At 41.5% G+C, this 18,984-nt stretch overlaps 1 protein-coding gene and 1 long non-coding RNA gene across 13 annotated transcripts in view; both read right to left on the minus strand.

Moving 5' to 3' along the window:
• Positions 1-18,984, minus strand: part of ctnnd2b (catenin (cadherin-associated protein), delta 2b) — a 1,542,927-nt gene that overhangs the window by 990,250 nt on the left and 533,693 nt on the right. The gene's annotated exons all lie outside the window — the stretch shown is intronic.
• On the minus strand, positions 549-18,923 carry LOC138751970 (uncharacterized). Its single transcript, XR_011350295.1, has 3 exons — positions 18,292-18,923; positions 2,229-2,449; positions 549-615 (listed from the first exon to the last, which is right to left on the minus strand). It is a non-coding gene; the product is annotated as an uncharacterized lncRNA (long non-coding RNA).

The raw sequence follows: 18,984 nt of genomic DNA on the forward strand, positions 1-18,984 counted from the left end.
GATGCGGGACAGGCAACTGTGAGGCGCCAAGATGCACGGTTTGAGGCGATATCAGCCCACTGGCGGTGGTCAATGGGGCAGGCACAAAGAGCTTTCTTTAGGCAGTCCTTGTACATCTTCTTTGGTGCACCTCTGTCTCGGTGGCCAGTGGAGAGCTCGCCATATAACACGATCTTGTGTACATCAATAACAATTATACAGACTTGTTACAAACATGCTAATTTTAAAGTGAAGTGCAGGGCAACATTCTGCTTCCACTTGCAGAAGCATCAGTTGATGTTGACATTTTTATCCATTTGGTGTTAGAATCTTCCTCCTGAATTTCGTCCTAAAGTTGTCAGGGATGGTGCTGACTGGGCATCAGTGATAAGGACCAAAAGTAAAGACTTGTATGTGAATACTTTCAATGTTCAGGGTAAATATCTGTTCATGATGCAGGCTTGTTTACAAAACGGCACAGACACAAATCAAAGCTTCTATTATATAATTATGCTGAATGAATAGGATTTATTTGCACCTCACATACAATGAATTATTTTGAAGTTGCAGTCACAATTGTCAGGTCAGCTGGATTCATTTATGTTTTTCAGATGGACTTTGCGTGATTGTACCGGTCTGAAGAATAAAGGTGAAGGTTCCATTATTGTCAAGAAATATTACATTTAGAATGCAACATGCATGAAATTCTTTAACTTTGTCTACTCTAAGGAGCACAGAGAGTCGCCTCCTTGTCCAGAACCCCTCAGAGAAATGGCGCCCCAGCAAGGAACGAACTCACAACCCCTGCTTTACAAGTCCAGTGCTCTAACCACTGAGCTATTGGAAACTCAATGTCCAACATCGCGGCATTGCTGGTTCAGACGTGAACAACCAAAACTCTAAATCCCTGTTGCTTTACGCGAGTTTAGACAGCATACCGGTGCAGTAAGTAAAGTGGCAGGACTGGCAACGCTACTGTGGCAATGTCCTATTCTGCTGCTCACGGAATGCCTGAAGTTCAGTTTAGACTGCAGGCGTTCCAGGAAATTGACAAGGGATCTAGGAAGTAAAATGTCGGAATGGGAATGGCTCCCTCATTTCCGTTCTGAACTTTTTATACAGCGTGCGTTTCCACGAGAATGGGAATATTCAACCAAAAGAATGTGATGGTAAGTGCCCCAGCCACAGAGATAAGCAAGGCAAGGCTGTACGTTGTTAAGCATTGTTTCTGAAGCTTCCGAGGTGATATGCTGCAGATTCCAGAGAAGCAGTGGAGCAACGAAGGCCACCAGAAAAGGGGAGAACATCCCCCTCCATTGAGAAGAAGCAGAGGAGATGACCCTACAGGATAGTGACCATGGCAGCTGACCAGTTAGAGGCTCAGCACATGAAGGACCCCACACAGGCTGCAGGCGGTCACTGAACTGTGGCTGAGGGACTCACAGAGGCTGCTGGTGACTTATAGCCAGAGGACTCACACAGGCTGCGGGCTGCTGGAGACTGGCTCAAGGGAATCAGGTATTGGGACTGGGATTTGTGAGTGCACGAAGGGCAAGAAGGGCTCCCAAAGAGCCTCGGGTGCTGAAGGCTTCCTGATCGCATCGGAGGTCTGGATCTGGGGCTCGGGATGCCAATGGATCGAACAAGGTCAGATTTAAAGGCAAGGCTCCTTTTCCAAAGGGGGATGCAATTCAGGGAGGAGGGAAACAGGTTCATGTCTATGCTTGTACATTGAAGACTAATCACAAATGCAGCCTTGCCTGCTTAATATTTCCATCATTTGTTACTTGCTTTGCCATTTGATGTAATTCATGTTATTGGGGAATTTGAAAGCAGAATCTCTGTAGTCAAGCTGCCCCAGCTTGATACCATATTTGGTAATGCAAACGATCAATCCTCAGTGGCATAGTCAAACATCCTTTTTATGTGGTATTAGGACTGCAATAAGAATATTGCACATGGCTTAATCAGGCATCTTGGTTCAATACTGATGAACTCAATGCCTTTTACACCTGATTTGACCACAAGAACAAGAAAGAACCACCACTGTGCACCCACATGTCCCCTGATGATCCTCTCCTGTCTGTATCTGAGGATGATATATGGCCTGCCTTCAGGAGAGTGAATACAAGGAAATCATCTGGCCCGGACGGACCACCCAGCCAAGGATTAAACATCTGGGGTGATCAACTTGCCAATGTATTCACAGATATCTTCAACATCTCACTCTGGCAGGGAGCAGTACCCACCTGTTTCAAACAGGTGTCAATCATACTGGGACCTGAGAAGAGTGTGGTAATCTGCCTAAATGGCTATCCACCAGTTGCATTCACATCAACAGTGACGAAGTGCTTTGAAAGGCTTTGAAGCATATCAGCTGCTATTTGAGTGATGACATGGATCCATTCCAGTTCGCCTATTACAGTAACAGGCTGCCTTCTCATTGGCTGTACACAAAACCCTGGAACACCTAGACAGCAAAGATTAATACATTAGGATGATCTTTTTCGACTACAGTTTGGCATTTAACACATTCATGCCCTCAAAACTGATCAGTAAACTCCATGACTTGAGACTCAACACCCCACTGTGTAATTGGATTATGGATACAGACTACTATCATTAAGGATTGGTCAGAATATCTCTTCCACAATCTCCATCAGTACCGGAGCACCACAGGGCTGTGCTCTTAGCCCCCTGCTCTACTCACTTTACACCTATGACTGTGCGGTTCGATTTGACAACAACACCATCTACAAATTTGCCGATGACACCTTGGTAGTGGTTGTACATAAAGGGGTGAGGAGTGAGCAAACAGTAGGAAGATTGAAAACCTGGCTGAATGGTGCACCACAACAACCTTGTACTCAAGGTCATGAATGTTGACTTCAGGAAGGGAAAAGCAGAGGTGTACAATCCAGTCATCAATGGGGGATCAGAGGTGGAGAGGGTAAGCAAATTTTAGTTTTTGGGAGTCACCATCTCGGAGGGTCTTTCCTGGACCCAACACACTTATGGCATCATGAAGAAAGCACGTCAACACCTCTATTTCCTCAGGAGTTTGCAAAGGTTTGGTATGATTTGGAAGCTCTGGCAAATTTCTACAGAGGTGTGGTGGAAAGTGTGCTGATCAGCTGCATTATGATCTGCTATGGGGGCACCAATAGCCCCAAGCATAAAGCCCAGCAAAAGGTAGTGGACACAGCCCAGGACATCACAAGGAAAACTCTTCCCACCACGGGGAATGCTGCCATAGGAAAGCAGCAGCAATCATCAAGGATCCACACCTCCCAGCACATGCTCTGTTCTCGCTGCTACCATCAGGAAAGAGGTGCAGGTGCCACAAGACTCACAGCACCAGATTCAGGAACAGCTGCTACCCTTCCACTGTCAAACTCTTCAACAACAAACTCAATCAGGGACTCAGTTTCTATTGCACTTCATTCTTTTTTTTCCTCTCTGTATTGTACAGTTAGTTTACAGGTCTTTGTTTACATGTGAAAAAGAATCTCAGGGTTGTATGTGATGTCATGTATGTACTCTGACAATAAATTTGAAATCTAATGTGATTTTTACACCTACATTTTATGTTGAATTCTTCCAAATCAGGATTGGAGATCCATTGAGGGTGCTGTTGCTAAACTAACCATGGCAAAGCTCTTCAGAGAACACTATTCACTCCCTGTTGTATTCCTGTGCACATGAAACAATGGTTGGGTCAACCTTCTCCAACCCTTGCTTGATTCCCAGATATTGCTCGATGTCCTCTTCAATCTCTGGGTGTGGAAAACCATTGTTACATCACGATTGCTACCAATTGGACACGCCTTTCGAGATTGATTCTACCCATAGCCCCTGTGATCAGTCAAGGAGATGGATAGTTGTGTTGAGGTCTTTAGCCATTAAAAGCCTGATGGTTTCACGATTCAGCCTTTTGTGGTACATCAACGGGCTTCCTTCAATATCTTACTTCAGGAACTCCTCAGCATGATCATAAGCCTTTACTTGACGAATATTCAGATAATCCAAGATGACAATAAATATACAAGTGCCATCACTTGCCTGACCCAAGACAACACAGAGTCTCCCTCTATGTATTGAAGTCACAACTGTAGGAATGCAAATAATAATAATCCTAAAATTGCTTTGATATTACATGACAAAGAAAACGATAAAACAAAATCAGGCTGTACATATTCATATTGGAATACTAATATTACACTGGCTGATTTCACTTCAACCGTAAGTTTACATATTTTCACTGTGGTAATTGTAGACCGTGACATGTTCATATTTATCAAATAAATTCCACAGGGCCCTCAGTAACATATTCTCAAAAACACTGCCGAGCAGAAGATATTTGAGAAGGCAATGGGATTCCAATTAAACCACAAATGCATTGTTCTAAGGCTTGCTTGTTTTTTTATCTCTCTGCCTGCTCTGTAGATTGGAAGGTGTAATAAGCCTTGTAAAACGCCAAGCTCACTGCACTCAAAATACATCACATTGTTAGTTTGCAGGGTTGAGCACTGGAGCTAATCAGGTTCACAACACCAACATCAACAATAATAATGACATTTATAGTAGGTCCAAAAGTATTGCAAGATTTAAACCAACAGAAAAGGATGACATCTTTCAGATGTCAACTTCTTAATCAGATTTATGTAACTGTGATCTCATTTCTGAGATATTTCAGATTTTCTTTTAGAAATTTAGACACAGCACAGTAACAGGCCATTTCGGCCCATGCTGCCCAATTTAAATCCAATTAACCCACACCCCCAGAACATTTCGAGGGGTGGGAAGAAACCGGAGCCCCTGGGGAAAACCCATGCAGACATGGGGGGAACATACAGACAGCGCGGGATTCGAACCTTGGTCCTGATCACTGGTGCTGTAAAGGTATTGCGCTAATCAAACTGCCTCTAAATCGTTTCAGTAACTTCCCTTTAAATGATGGCAGAACATCCTTTAAGGCAGTGGTTCCCAACCTTTTTCTTCCAACTCACATACCACTTTGTCATCGGTGCTCTTTGATTAGTAAGGGATTGCTTAAGGTGGTATGTGAGTGTGAAGAAAAAGGTTGGGAACCACTGTTTTAAGGAGAAGAATTTTTCAAATGTTTCCCTTGTTCCTTCAATGAGCAATCATTGCTCAACTCACTCTACACCCATGACTGTGTGGCTTGGCATAAATCAAATGCGATCTACAAATTTGCTGATGACATCACGGTCACTGGCAGAATCAAAGTCGGCAATGAGGAAGCGTTCAGGAGGGAAATTGATCAATGTGTTAAGTGGTGCCACAACAGCAACCTTACACTCAATGTGAACACAACCAAGGAGCTGATTGTGGACGACAGGAGGGGGAAATCAGGGAGAACACGAAACAATCCTATCAATGGGTCAGCAATGGAAGGGGTTAAGATCCTCAAGTTCCTGGGAGTCAACATCTCTAGGGATCTGTGCTGGGGTTTCCATGTTGATGCAATCATAAAGAAGGCTTACTTCATGAGGAATTTGAGGAGATTTGGTATGTCACCACTTGCGACCTTCTATAGAGCATTCTGACTGGTTGCATCACTGTCTGGCATGAAGGTGCCAATGCACAAGGCAGTAAAGAAAAACTAAAGAGTTGTGAACTCAGCCAGCACCAATGTGGCCATCAACCTCCACTCTATCAAGGACATCTACAAGAAGTGGTGTCTTATGGTCAAGGACCCTCCCCACGCAGACCATGGCCTCTTCCCACTGTTACCATTAGGAAAGAGGTGCAAGAGCCTGAAGACGAACACCCAGTGGCACAAGGTCAGCTTCTTCCCTTCCACCATCAGTTTCCTGAATGGACAATGAACCACAGACACAACCTCACTTTATCCTATTTTTGCACTAGTGTATTTATTTTTAAATTAATTTGATAGCTAAATATTTCTGCTGTGATGCTGCTGCAAAACAACAAATTTTGTGACGTGTTTATGACAATAAATTCTGATTCTGATTCTGAGAAATAGTGGATTAAATCTTTAAAAAAAAAACACATTTATAAAAATTAAATCTTCCTGGCACAAGCCTGATGTTTGTGGTCACTGCACATCTGGATGTAGGTAATCCAGACATAGAAATCTTACCTTGATATGCAGAAGTGCCTTGGATTCTAGTGATGTGGTCCATGAGATGGTGGGGAATTCATCAGTGCAATGAGGAAGCCCCACTCCTAAAGTAAAATTGTTACCTTGGTATCTTGGAGGTGCGAATGATGCACAAGTTCATAGAACCGTAGAAGCGCAGAATCAGGCCCCTTCAGCCCTTTTGGTGTGTGTCGAACCATTTTTTTTGCCTGGTCCCTCTGACCTGCACCCAGCCAATAGCCTTTCATACCTCTCCCATCCACGTACCTGTCTAAATTCTTCTTAAATGCTAAAATTGAGCCCATATTCACCACCTCAGCTGGCAGCTGGTCCCACACTCCCACTTCTCTCCATGTGAACGAGTTCCCCCTCATGTTCTCCCGAAACTCTTCCCCTTTCACCATTAACCCATGTCCTCCAGTTTGTATCTCACTAACCCTCAGTGGAAGAAGCCTATCTACCTTTACTCTGTCTATCCCCCTCATAATTTTCAGTACCTCTATCAAATCTCCCCTCATTCTTCTATGCTCCGGGGAATAAAGTCCTAACCTGTTTAACCTTTCCCTGTAATCAATTCCTGAAGTCCTAGTAAATCTTTGCTCCACTCTTTTTATCTTATTGATATACATACTGCCAAATAGTTCTGCCGTCCAGAAATATTAATAAAACTCAAATGAGAAAAACAATTAATTTGAAAAAAATGAACATTTGGGAAAATAAAATCTGAATGCCGCTAAAAACAAACATTAACTTAAACAAAAAATATTTTGAAACGGGTACTTGTGTTTCTCCTCACTTCACGCCCCAGGGCCACACCACTTCTGTTGTAATCAATATGGTTACAAATTCTGTGCAGGCTCTCATTATTCTGAATCCATCAGTAGATCTGAAGCTTCCTTTGGAACTTGCAGCAGAACCTCCCTACTCTTAAACTTAGTCCCTCGAACAATGAAGTCCAACGTTCCATTTGTTTTCTTTATCACCATTTGCACCAGCAAACCAACTTTTTGTAATTCATGCACAAGCTCTCTCCCGAGTCCATCTGCACAACTGCATGCTGTGATTTTCACCATTTAAATGATGATCTATTTTTTATCTTCCAAACCCTTGCCCACTCACTGAACCTATCGCTATACCTCTGTCGACTCGCCACATCTTCTGCACAAGTTGCTTTTCCACTCGGTTTCACATCATCAAAAAACTTACATGTACGCTACACTCGGTCTCTTCTTCCAGATCGTTCGTGTCCTGTATATCGCGAAAATTTGTGGAGCCAGCACTGCCCCTGCTGCGCCCCACTCACCACTGACCTGCAGAACAAGTGTAGCTGCCGCCCACCTCACAGTTTCAGCAATTCAGGTTCAGTCCTGACCTTGGGCGTTCTCCGTGGCCATTTTTCTGTTTCTGCCCATGAACACCAGTTGGATGCGCGAGTTCCCTCCCACACTACAGAATGTGTAGGTTGGTAGGTTAATTGCCCAAGGAGTGCAGTAGTCTCCATGCCATCAGCAATTATGTTTGGAATACATATATCTAATTTCCACCAATCAACTCAAAATCAAAATGTTCAGTTTTGCCCATTCTCTACACTTCACTGTCAGAACAATCCATTCTTCTTTTATTCATTGGATTGTCTTCCTTGCCTCACTGTAAAATTCCTCTACTCACACAGCTGAAATAGTAATTGCAGTTTCCTGCTAAATTGATGGATAGTCCTCTATATGTTTCTGCCATCAACCTCCGAATCTCCACTTCATCTGTGTTATCGAGTCATGCATTGGTTTTTTTGCCAGTAATTAAAAACATTTTTTTTAAAATATAAGTCTTAACCACAAACTTTCCAAACTTATCTGGTCCTTTAAGTGGCTTGTGAAAGAAGACAATGCTAAAAATGTTTACTTGTATCTTGATATCAGTGTCCAATGATATGCGGTCAAAATAAATGGCTGAGATCCAGCCATACCATTTCTACAACCATTTTGTTTCAAAATCAGGAACTCACGTTGAACATTACACAAGATGAATCACAACTTACTATATTAAAAATTCTCTTCAATGTAAAATATTGGGGGACTGATTTAACTGAGCTTGGAGAGAAAGCAAGAGCTATTTTCTCTGGCGGAGGAATCAGAAACAAATGTTCATAGACATCTTCAGCACCTCACTGGGCCCGTTTCAATTCACCTCGAGAAGAAACCATTCCACAGATAATACTATAATTTTGGTCCTTCACTCAATTCTGACCCACCTGAAGAATGACACCTCATATGCTGTTCATTGACTTCAGCTCGGCATTTAATATGATCATTTCCCAGAGGCTGGTGGAGAATTTGCCTTCGCTGGGACGCAACATCCCTCTCTGTAATTGGATTGTGGACTTCTTAACTGAAAGACCACAGTCTGTCTAGGTCAGTAGCAGTTTGTCGAGCACTGACATGCTGAACACCGGCGCACCTCAGGACTGTGCGCTCAACCCACTCCTATGAATGCTATTGACCCTCAGCTGCATCGCCAGATCCAGCTCCAACAGTGTCATCAAGTTTGCAGGTGGCAACAACAATGAGATGCACCACAGAGAAGAGGTGGAAAATCTCATGAAAAGGTGCAACCTGAGTCTTTCTGTGGACAAGATGAAGGAGATGATTGTGGACAAGAGGAGGGCCAGGAACAACACTCTCCACTACACATCTACAGTGGAGAGCACCAAGTTCCTTGAAGTTCACTTAACTAGCGACCTATTGTGGTCACACATCTCTTCAGTTGTCAGGAACTATATTTCCTGAGAAGATAAAGTGGACAAGGCCAATAGCTACCATTATGCCAACCTTCTATACGACTTCCATCAAGAACATCCTAGCTGGCTGCATCACAGTGGGGTAATGTTTCTGCAGAGAAATGGATCAGGTCAATCCATGAGACCATAATAGTGGTAGAGAGCATCACTGGAGTCTCTTTCCCCCACCCACCCCCCTATCGATGTGATCTTCTGGGATTGTTGTCTGAAGAGGGTGTGCAAAATCATTGAGGACCCCTTCTACCCCACCACACAGCATCTTTCAGCTGCTCACGTTGGGAATGAGATACAGGAGAATCAGAGCCAGCACCACCAGGCTGAGGAACACCTTCTTCCCTTGGGCAGCGAGAATGCTGAACGACCAGAGAAACTGCTCACACTGACCATCCGAACTCTCATATTCATGAAGCAATATTTATTTATTTATTTGTATAGATGAAATACTTGTTCTGCATATGTATTTTTTTGTCTGTTTGTGTGTCTGCATGTTTTGCACCAAGGACTGGAGAATGCTGTTTCATCAGGTTACAACCACATACAATCAGAAGACAATAAGCTTGACTTGAAACCTTAAAATTAGAACTGGAGTATGCAAGAATGATATCAAGGATTACCTTTTTCACCTCAGGGGCAAGGAAATCTGGAAGTCTCTCCTACAAAATCCTGCTGGGACTGGGAGTTAAATTAGAAACATCAAGACAGATTAACTGAATATTCTTAAGCAAATCCTCTGAGAGTTACAGAAACAAGGTGAGGAATAGACGTTAGGGTTTAGAGCAACTATTCTCAATGGGTCCCTATGCACCCCCCCCCACAGTACATTTAAGTAGGAACCTTGTTTTCTTATCATGTGACATAAATATTTTATTTATGCTTGTTATGCAGTCAGTAGGAAACAAGGCCAAAACCAAAGTGTGACGGCTTCGGGGGGAGGGCTCATAAATTTTGACCAGTCCTAACGGGGGAAATACAAGAATAAAGGTTGAGAATAGCTGGTCTAAAGTGGCCAACTGAATGTCAGAGCGATTTCAGGAATGAGTGTCCTGGAGTTATGGCCTCAAATTCCATAGCTACCTTTCCCTTTAATATCATCCACCTCCAGATCAAATGATCTCTGTACATTTCAGGTCATTATTCAATCATCTTAAGACATGGGTGGCAATCTGACAAATACCTATTTGACAGACCTTTATATTCAATGGAATGAAATGTTGACAGGTGTTACATTACCTAATAATTGCTGACCAGTGTAGATTGGTCAGTGTTTTGGATGTATAACAACTAAAATCATTGATCAGTCACCCTACATCATTCAAATCACTGCAAAAATAATGTTTTCAAATGGTTCACTTCCTGGGGGGAAAAAAATAAGATAATTTCAGATTTGCTGCATCACGTAAAAAGCTGAAGAAACATTAAATTAACTTTTATTGAATTTAGCATGTTTAATTGCATGATGATGCTGACATGTTGCATACCTAAGTATATTTTGCCGCTGATTTTCATTTGTACTCAACATCTGATGCCTCTCATGTCAGTGACAACAATAGTCTGCTGGAATTTGTGGATTCTAGTTGCCCTAATACTGCTATTCCATCGTCGCAATGTCCTGGTGCAACCTTTCATCATGTTCGTCACTGACTGCACCAAGAACAGCGGGAAAGAAGTCCCAGTGTGAATGCAGTGACTGCTGTTGTTAAGAACACTATGTTATTGCCTGAAGAGCATGTGCATCAAAATGCATTTAATCAATGTAATGCACAGCATCTGTATATGTGACCTGCTTTTATAGCCTGTCTTCATCTATGCTGATAAAGCATTCCCAGGGACAAGACATTTGCATAGCACCTGCACTGAGCATAGGCATGCTTGGACTGACCAAAACTGCTTGCTTTGTGAATTGTATATTAGTAGACAAAATATGACAGAAATATCACATAGTATATACAAAAAAGGCACAACATAGGAAAATACTAAAAATTTCATAATAAGCAGCCCAAAATCCATAAAATGTTTAGGAAGAAAATAATTATCCAGTGAAATGATTCATGTTCGCTGGCATGTATTTACAAGAGAAGGAAACATCCAGGTAGGACCACCTGTAACAAATTGAAGCGTTGCCCCCCCAATGTGCAAGTTCCAGATCTGTCATGTTCTCCAGACAAACCAGTACTCAAGTAGCCATGCTCCGCAGACTGCATGGTAAGTGAGAAAATGGATGGAGAAGGGAAACACAACTTTTCATCATTCTTGCATAGTTTTCAATTGATGCTGAGTTACTATTTTCTCTGCTCTTGAAAGAAATGTCATTAATTACTATAATTTGGTTGACAAACTTTCAATTTCTTTCCCAGCACCTAATAAAATTAAGTTACAAACCCCCAATCATGTCAGTTGTGAAGTATTTCTGCTAATATTAATCTTTAAAGTTAAAATATTATATATATATTGTGGGTTGGATACACACACATAAATTCTTGAGATGGCAAGCTATTTTCAGAGTTGAACAGCTGGTAAAACAGCAATACATATTAGAAATGAATATTTCATTCAAGTATTAGAACAATAGTGCTTGCTCAGGATAAGCACCTGTGCAAACAAAGCTGACTTTTGATTCAATGGCCAGTAGACAGCCCTGAGTCCATTGGCTCATGATTAATACTCTTGAAGAAGGCATTGCGAACTTCAAAGACAGAAAGGATGTCACATGCTGAGATATTTTAGAGAAACATATTACTGAAACAGAGGCATTTTGAAACCAAAAGTTGTGGACCATCCTGTGGGGAAGACAGGATTGAAAATACAGTAGCCAGAAAAGGTATTGCTACATGTTACTCCTGGTCAAAGGAGAACACAGAATAATTGGCTTAGGAAGGAGGAAGACTCACTTTAAGATAAAGAGGGCAGCCTCGTTGTGTCCATGGAAATGGCCACTTTTGTTTAAGAAAGCAAACATAATCTTGCATTTGAAACATAACCATTTTTAGATGGTTACTTCGTTCAGATCTTTCCAGGGTTAGTGAAATCATCATGGAAGGAAACAGCCACTTCACTGTCTCTTTGAAAAGAGGACAGGTTCATCACATGCAACATAGATTCCGAAATCTCCATGCAAAAGAGGGGAATTTGTGGAAAATAATTCGTATGAAGAGACAATTCTCTGAAAATAACTCTACAAGAAATGTGTGAGTTTAAAGAAATCTGACACCTCACACTAACTCCATATTTGCTTTTGAACAACAGTAAAGACTTTGAGTTTCAACACCAAAGCTTTCTGAGATTGAACTTTAAAATCATATCTTCAGAACCCAGCTTAAACAATAATAGTCTGGGTTTTAACACACACACACTTGCACAGAGTGAGGTTAAGTTCAGAATTATGTAAAAAGTGTTATGTTATTAATAATTAATAATAAAATTATTATTTTGAAGATAATATTGCGGTAAATTCCCATCGCTGCTGATCTAGTTGGTAACACAGCTGATGAAACACAACTGCCAGTGTTTGCTCCAATGCACACTCAACCTGTTATTGTTAAACCCACCAAACATTGCTCCAAGAAGGGGATGAATCTTGCACTTTGGAGCCAGAGCAGCGCAAGCAGGTATAGATAAGAGCCATGATTATAAGATATCAAGAAAAGGTATTCCTCAAACAACAAAAGGGGTAATAATCCAGGGTTGAGCACTTTAGTAGAAAATATGTTTTAAATAGTTTATGACACTATGAATGTGAAAAGTGTGAACTATTTTCATTTATGTATGTCCATATATGACACTGTGAATGTTAAACATCACAACAAGATAAAAGAGCAGAAGTAGTAGTCCATTTGGTCCATCGAGTCTTCTCCACACTCCACCATGACCTAAACCATTCTCACAGACAGGTCCAATTTCTGGCCTTTTCCCCATATCCCTTGATAAGTTGACTAATTAAGTACCCATCAATCTTCCCCTTAAACTCCTCCAATGATCAGCCCTCAACAGCTGTATATGGCAATGAATTTCACAAATACACGATCCACTAGCTAAAAAGATTTCTCCATTTTAAATGAGTACCCTCTAATTCCAAGACTGTGCCCTCTTATCCTGGACTCATCCACCAAGGGAAACATCTTATTCACATCTACTCTGTCCAATCCTTTCAGCATTTGAGACCCCCCCTCTCATTTTTCTATATTCCAATGAGTACAGTCCAAGAACCAATAAACACTCCATTGCATTCCAGGAATCATCCTGGTAAACCTTCCCTGAACTCTCTCCAACATTACATCCCTTCTAAGATAAGTGGCCCAAAATTGCACACAGTACTGCAAATGAAGTCTCAACAGGGCCCCACAGAGCATCATCAACAGCTCTTTACTCTTGTGCACTATTCCACTAGAAATGAATGTCAACATAGCATTCGCTTTCTTTACTGCCAATCCAACTTGGAAATTAACTTTTAAGGGTATCCTCCATGAGGATACCCATCCCTTTGCACTTCTGAATTTTAAATTTTCTCCCCATCTAAATAATAATCTGTTTATTTTTTCTTCCAAAATCTACAACTGCACATTTCTCAATATTGTTTCTCATCTGCCATTTCTTTGCCCACTCTCCTAAACTGTCCAAGTCTCTCTGCAATATCATGCCATGCACCTCGTCCTTGAGGACCGACTCTAATAACTTTCTAACTACTGACATCTTAAACAGCAGAACTACATCTGCGACCTTCCTGTCCTCTGGAACTATGCCAGAAAAAATTTCCAATGCCTCCACAATCTCCAAAGGCATCTCCTTCATAACATGTGGGTGGTCCAGGAGACTCCATTTAGCTTCCCAAGCATTTTCTCTCCAGTAATCTTGATTTACTTAATTCTATTCCCTGAGACCTCTATTGGGTATATTGCTATGATCTTCCTCAGTGAAGACTGATGCAAAATACTCATTTAGTTCCTCTGGCCTCTGTTTGTTACCCATTATAATTTCTCCAGCACCATTTTTAGTTGGTCCTATATCTACTCATGTCTCTCTCACTCTTCATATATTTAAAAAAACTTAGCATCCTTTTGTATTTTATTTGCCAACTTCCTTTCATAATTCATCTTTTCTTTCCTAATGACATTCTTCATTTCTTTCTGTAAGTTTTTAAGATTCCCAGTCCTCTGTTTTTCCACTAATTTTTCCTTCCTTGTATGCCCTTCCTTTTGCTTTTGTTTTAGCCTTATCCTCTCTTGTTACCCACATTCATGCCATTTTTCCATTCATAATTTTCTTTTTTATTATAATATATCAATTCTGCACTTTCTTTATTTCTTGTAGAAATATCATCTAATTCTGTTCTGCCGTCCCACCATCTAGCTTAATTTTCCAGTCAACAGGCCAGTTCTTCTCTCATCCCACTGTAATTTCCTTTGTTCCACACCAGATTATCAGCTTCTCCTTTTCAAATTTGAAACTGAACTCAATCATATTATGACCACTACTTCCCAAGGGTTCCATGACATTTAATTCCCTAAACACCTCCAGTTCATTACACATCACCCAATCCAAAACCACCAATCCCCTGGTGGACTTCTTGACAAGCTGCTCCAAAAATCCATCCCATAGGCATTCTACAAACTCTCTCTCTCTCCTGAGATCCAGTACCCTCCTGACTTTTCCAATCCCCATTTCCACTATAATTATTTTGACATTTTCCTTCTGACATACTTTTTCTATTTGCAGCTATAACTTGTAATATTCAAATCTTTTGTCAGAGTACATGAATGACATTACATACAACCCCGAGATTCTATTTCTTGCAGGGTAGGCAAAATTTCTAATTATTGGTACAGATACATGATCCTTTATCTGGAACCCTTGGGGGACAGTGTGTCTGAATTTCGGATTTTTCCGGATTTCAGAAAGCCCACCCAAATTGTGCTGCTGTATCCACCCCCACCCCCTTCCAGTTGCCTGGGCGTCTCCCCCAACCACGGTCCCTTGGCTGCCTGGATGTCTCCTCGACCGCCGGTCCCTCAGCAGTATGGACGTCTCCCCCGACCACGGTCCCTTGGCTGTCTCCCCCAACTGCGGTCCCTCGGCCGCCCGTCTGCCTCCCCCCAACCGCAGTCCCTCAGCTGCCCAGACAACTCCCCCGACCGCCAGTCCCTCGGCCACCTCCCCCAACCGCCGGTCCTTCGGCCATCTCTGACTGCTCGGACGGACGTCTCTCCCGACTGCAGTCCCTCAGCCATCTCCCCCGACCGCAGTCTCTCAGCTGCCCGGATATCTCCACCGACTGCCGGTTCCTCGGCCGCCTCCCCTGACCACCCAGCAGTCTCCCCCGGCTGCCTCCCCTGACCGCCAGTCCCTCGGCCACCTGGCAGTCTCCCCCAGCTGCCTCCCCTGACCGCCGGTCCCTCGGCCGCCTCCTCCAACCACCGGTCTCTATTTGCCGGATTTTGGAGCATTCCGCATTTTAGATGTTCGGATAAAGGATCGTGTACCTGTTGTGTAAACTGTATTCAAGAAAATATACATGTGGAAAAGAAAAAAATTTAAATAAAGATATATAAAGAAACTAACTGTTCAAAAGCAGAAAAAATAAATATGCAGTGATAATGTATAAACTGTACTCAAGAAATAAGACATGTATACAAAAAAGAAACATAAACCAAGAAGAAATGTAAACAAACTGACTGTACAATACATTGAGATGGCATCTACATCAGACCTGTTGTGCGATTGGCAAATTGGAACAGATGCACGTGGCTGCATGCGCTTCAACATCAGCCTCTCAATACACTGTGAGAAGTCTGTGCATGGTATTTATATTTTCTTATTGTGAATAAAGCCTAATTTGAAAAAAAATGTAGTTTGGATGTTTAGTGAACCTTATTGAAAGTGAATAATCAGATCAAAGTGACTTCTTTTTGGTAATTAAGGCACATTCATGTGTGGAATTTCATTGCTCTGCTTATATTAACATCATTTTACAAGTTTATAAAGTGACAGGGTAATTTAATTCATTTATCAAAATGGTATTTGTCCATTTTTATTTTGCTGAAGTGCCAATTTCTCTCTTCCTCAAAATTTATTCATGATTAAATTGGGAAGGGTATTTATCCTTAGATAGGTATTTGTCTGCTTTGTAGACTTTGGCTGTCAAACAAGAAAAAAAGATAAGGAAAATATTAAAATGTTTTCATTCATATTCACTCTTTCAGTCCTTTACAGCCAATTCAGGATTGAATACATCTTAATGCAGATTTGGAAACTGCCAGTGAATGAACAGCAAGATCCCACATGGTAATAGAGAGATGTGCAGCTAAACTTTTCTATGAATGAAGTTGGAGGAAGACATTGGCCATGGATAATCTTCTGGGGTTGCAGATCAGTGTAATGGACTGTTACATCCATCAGAAGACACACAACCTCCCAGGTGAAGTAGTATCAATCCATGCAGAGACAAATCCAGGAAATAGGCAACAAATATTGTCCTTTGACAACAAGCTCACTAGAAAATACCACATCTCTCATCCCATGCCCTTTTGTCCCCCTTTGTCTACAACAGGATTTATCAATTTCTGAAGGGAAATTAAAGAACTGATGCAAAGCATGGCAGAGAACAGAAATGTGGTGCCAAGACAACTGTAGTCTCACCCATAATGGCAGCCATGAAATTCACTGGCTCAAGTGCTTCACCAAGACGTCATCATCATTAATGTGTCTTTTTCTTCTATATATAAAAAATAACATTCATGTTTATGGTTAATTGTTGTATATGTTATATATTATTTGTTTTTTGAACAAATAAATAAAGTTTTTAAAAAAATCTTTAATGTGTCTGAATTTATTTCTCAGCAGTAGGTGGATGGACCTAGTCAAGCACAGCAACAAGGAGGATGGGTCTGATGAGGCAGCCTGGCATGGTGGAATCACACACTGTATCAGAGCAGGGATTGGGATAACTTAAGTGTGAGTGGTTCCGCAGTAAAGTGGATGGACCTTCTGCCATTCAGGTGTATCTTATTGATTGTGTGACGGATATTATACTTTATATTATGTATAGATATGTTTTTGCAGGAGATAGATTGTGGAGGTTTAGTCTAAGTCACAAACAAGCACAAACACTTCACAAAACAAATCTCATTTAAAATGCAAGAGCTCTGCTCAAACCAGACACTCCAGGCCCAGAGCCTTTGTAAAGATAATCAAAACTGCTTCGCTAGATGTTTTCACAAAGAGGTGCAAATAGAAGAGCCCAAGCTCAAGAGACTTCACAAGTAGGTGTTCATTGGACCTGCTGTGAAGTAATGGATTCTTGTTTTGAAAGAAACAGATGAACGGGCTCAGAAGTTTGGGCCCGGTGCTGGAATCTGTCTGGTTTCAGTTTGCTGTTCTAAGAAGGTCATGTGGTTTTGCAAGCAGAGAGAGAGAGAGAGAGAGAGAGAGAGAGAGAGAGAGAGAGAGAGAGAGAGAGAGAGAGAGAGAAAGAGAGAGAGAAGAGACCAAAAAGGCATTCTCTAAGACAGTTAGAGAGAGAATCAGTTTCTGCAGAGGCAAGCTGTCAGCTTGTTTAAACCCCATTGTGAGTTCTGAGCCTTTTGAAAACCTTTGAGGTCCATGTGCTGATTGGAGGGAATCAGTTTGTGGATGTCCAATGAGCAACAAATACCTCTCTGAAACCGATGAGAACCTTCCTGAGTGGGAACCTATTACCTTTAAGCACCAGAACATGGTGAAAATCCATAAATGTTTAATTCTTTGCACAGTATAAGAATTGCCTGATTCCGGTGAACTTGGAGGTGTGAGAAGTGAGATACATGTGCGCTTAGAATTAGAAGGGGATTAAGTTAAGAGTAATAAGTTAAAGTTTGATCCTATTTCTATGTTTGAAGAAAATTAAAAGTAACTTTTGTTTAAGTAACCATTTGTCTTGGTGAATTTCTATTGCTGCTGGATTTTGGGGTCACCTGGGCTCATAACTATTGTAGAAATGGAGTGGCTCTCAATGATTAGATGCATTCATTTACCCTTGGTTTAAGTTTATTACAATCTTCCCAAGAGACAATGTGCAACATATCATTTATAATGGTACTCAATATGCTCAGTGTTAGAGCATAGAACAGAGAACATTACAGCACAGTACAGTACAGGCCCTTCGGCACATGATGTTGTGCTAACTGCATACCTAAAAAAAAATATCTCCTGATACTTTGCAGAACAGCAGCAATAGAAATTCATCAAGACAGTCTTATTGTTTTCTTTTAAAACAATATTTTTATTAATAACTATTAATAATATAACACATTAATTAAATTAACCACAACTATGTGTTGAAATGAAGACTCTTAAACTGATGCCCAGAAGTAATCACGAAGGAGGTGGGGGAGTTTGAGTGACCAGACTGCTGAAAACTCACGAATCCTTGTTGAGTTTCTTGCTGAGAAATATCCTTTCAGATGAATGGCGGTCACAACACCCCTTTTTCTTGCGTAGGGGAAACGAAACATGTGACTTCCGCAATGTTTCCACAACCCAGGTATGGGACAGTCAAAGTGATCACTCCTTTGGTCACAGTGTGGTTCAATAATTAATCTGTCAGGGAAAATCAACTGACGTCCATTTCACACAGAGCCACTCCACCTCAATGTTCCATGAGATGGCTGGTGGTCAATAGTAAAATGCTGTTTCTTTCAGTGTTCCATTTACATGACTCTCTCACCATCTGGGTCCCTGGATAAAGCAACAAAATGTTCTTTCTCTTCCTACTGGGTGTAGTCTGTATTAGATGTTGCCACCCAGTCTCATTACAGCAGTGAATGGCTGCAGCCAGTACTAGCCCTCAAAGTGATACACTAAATGAAACAGGAGCTCGTAACTCTATTTTTCTTTTATCCGTGTGCCTGCTAAGAATCTCTTTAATGCCCCTAATGTTTCAGCATCAACCACCACTCCTGTCAATGCATTCCAGGCCCCACAATTCTGTGTAAAAAAAAATCTACCCCTACTGTCTCCCCTGAACTTTCCTCATTTAACTTTGTACAGATAAATCCCATCATCACACCATACCCCTCCCCCCACCACTCACCACAAGATCAATGTCATCCTTTGT

This window comes from Narcine bancroftii, chromosome 1 (genome assembly GCF_036971445.1).
Source record: "Narcine bancroftii isolate sNarBan1 chromosome 1, sNarBan1.hap1, whole genome shotgun sequence".
NCBI lineage: Eukaryota > Metazoa > Chordata > Chondrichthyes > Torpediniformes > Narcinidae > Narcine > Narcine bancroftii.